The sequence below is a fragment of the Gavialis gangeticus genome, unplaced genomic scaffold, assembly GCF_001723915.1.
Source record: "Gavialis gangeticus isolate Ggan-Ray unplaced genomic scaffold, GavGan_comp1, whole genome shotgun sequence".
NCBI lineage: Eukaryota > Metazoa > Chordata > Crocodylia > Gavialidae > Gavialis > Gavialis gangeticus.
The window spans coordinates 29,811,201-29,813,630 of NW_017728993.1; the positions used below are offsets into that span (position 1 = coordinate 29,811,201).

Genomic DNA, 2,430 nt, shown 5'->3' on the forward strand with positions numbered 1-2,430 from the left:
TGCTCATCTTGTGGTCAATCATGACCCCCAAGTCTCTTTCAAGTTAAAAGGCTCCCAGGGAAGGGAGCTAGGGGATTCATAAATTCATAGATGTTAGGGGCTGGAAGGGACATCATAAGGTTCAGCCCCCCTGCGCTTGGGCAGGAAAGACTGCTGGGGGCAGATGACTCCAGTAAGGTGAGCATCCAGATGTTTTTCTCAAGATTTCCAGACTAGGTGATTGTACCACCTCTGGGGGGAATCTGTTCCAGGCCCTGGGCCTTCAAACTATAAAGATGATTTGCTTTATGTCCAAAGGAGAGAGAGAGAGGGAGAAGGCTGAGTTTCTACTAGCTGCAATGCTGAGCCAGGGACTTTCCCAGCGTCCGGGAAAAGACCACAGGGTTTGCTTTGATTCTTTATTATGTTGTACTGAGTGCTTGAGGATTTGACTTTTATCAATAAAGCCTTATGACTGACTACATATGGATAGCAATGACAAAGCTCAGGCAGTCACTGAAGAATCAACAGATTTTTCCATATTGTTGTAACTTGGGCATGTCCTGTGGGGCAAGTTTGCCCAGGGAAATAAGAGACTTTCCAATATAAACTGGCAACCTGCTAGAGCCCCATAACACCATTTTGGGTTGTTCCAAGTTATGTAAGAGAGGTGGTACAGAAGACAGCATGCTCAGGATTAATAAAATGTGAAGGGCAGCCTTGAACTCCTTCCAAGTTGCATTTAAAATTCATTGACTATAACAGAGAATCTAGAGTTAAAAGCGTATGCGTGTGCAGTTAAATGTTTGAACTAAGCTTTATTTTTTTTTTTTTTTAAATGGATCTGTCTCATCTAAAATGCATGAGAATTTAGGGCACAGGCTCAACTGTTTTAGTATAAACTTTTCCTATTTAAGGTCTTAGAACTTAGTGCTTGGCTCCTTTCAATACAAGGCTCAGTGGTTATGACTCTTCCTTATAAAAGTTATAAGTTTAGCAGTAACAGCATTTCTTTAAGGACTGAAATGCCTTTAGCTTCAAGACCTTTAATAATTTCAGGAACTAAGCTAGAATCTGAGAGTGAGCATTGATGCTTGTAAGAGGAAGTAGATGGGAATCTTTAAGCAGGAAATGGAGGAAGTGATGGTTGTGTGAGTCTAAAGCCAAGGGCTATTGGTAGGATACATAGTGGCCAATGACAGTAAGTATGTATAAATAAGGACCTTCTTAATTCTCAATTTTGCGGATTTCGCAGAAACTATGAAATCTGGGATTGTCCATGAAATCTGTGCAAACAACAAAAAATTAATACATATATAATGCTGGCTCCCCAGTGGGAGCCAGCAGTTCTCACTGCTGGGAAGGGAAAGTAGTGGCTGGCAGGGTGGCACAAAGGGCAGCAAACAAGATGAAGGCTGCTCCCTCAACCCCTCCCCCCCTGCCAGAGCCTCTCCACCAATGAGCGCCAAGGGGCGGGGCTGCAAAAAGGCAGCAGGCAGTCAAAATGGCAGTTGACCCCTCTTCCCTCCCCCTACCCCAGTCTCTGTCAGTCCGCACCAAGGGGCGGGGGCTCTGCCAATCAGCACTGCAGGGTGTTAACTGCTGCAAAATGCCTTTGAACTCAGCTCTGTGCACTGCAAGCAAGCTGTGAAAAGCCTTTTGTCTCACCACAATTTAGGTAGGTTCCTATGTATAAGCAGGCAAGAAACGGTTAGCCGGAGGAAGTGAAAGGGAAATTTAATGTGGGAAGAATTGGAAGGGGGCCAACAAAAGGGATGGAGCAGTAGGTTTATCTGTGAGAGGTAAGAGTCACAAAGGGCTCTTAGGCAAGGTGGAGTTTTTGGGGAGTTGCAAATGTGTGTGTGCACTTGCCAGAAAATTTACACATGGTCATTTCTACCATTAACAGGATGGGATAAAAATTGCAGGGGGAAACTGGATTCAGAAGATCATAAGCATTTTTAAAATCATAATTGGAAGTGGAACAGTGGTTCTTGATATTTTTTTTTCCTTTGGAGTTTGTGGAGCTCTTGAAGCTCCTGGACTTTGAGAATCTCTTATCTATAATGATTGAAAGCCATAACTAAATATTTCGGAAGTGGATGGATGTCCTTAGTTATCATTCTTCTATTATTTTTTTCTGTGAAAATAATTGCAAGCAATTAAATACAAAAGCTGATGCACCACTAAGGGTGAGAAATATACAGTAGAAAGAAATCAAATATGTAAGTCCAAGGGTAGAATTATTTCCTTTTGGGATCTACAGGATCATTTTCCAGCTGTGTAAGTGGCCTTTTTGGCACTTATGCAAAGTTTGTGATTCTGTTACCTTCTATTACTTATAGACATGTATATGTACATGCATATGTATACTGAGCATATTCAGTAGACACTGCACTGGGGGTGTATAAAATGGGCTGTATTCAATTTGGATTCGGCTCAAATCAGGGG

At 42.4% G+C, this 2,430-nt stretch overlaps 1 protein-coding gene across 3 annotated transcripts in view; it reads left to right on the forward strand.

The window, feature by feature from the left end:
- The window catches only part of DNAJB4 (DnaJ heat shock protein family (Hsp40) member B4), a 39,351-nt gene that overhangs the window by 25,329 nt on the left and 11,592 nt on the right, over positions 1 to 2,430 (forward strand). The window contains exon 1 of one of the 3 annotated variants that reach the window (XM_019501499.1): positions 1,602 to 1,657. The exons of the other annotated variants lie outside the window; for them this stretch is intronic. The gene's annotated coding sequence lies outside the window, so the exon portion shown is untranslated. Of the gene's footprint in view, positions 1 to 1,601; positions 1,658 to 2,430 lie in introns of those variants that run through there. 3 annotated transcript variants of the gene reach the window in all.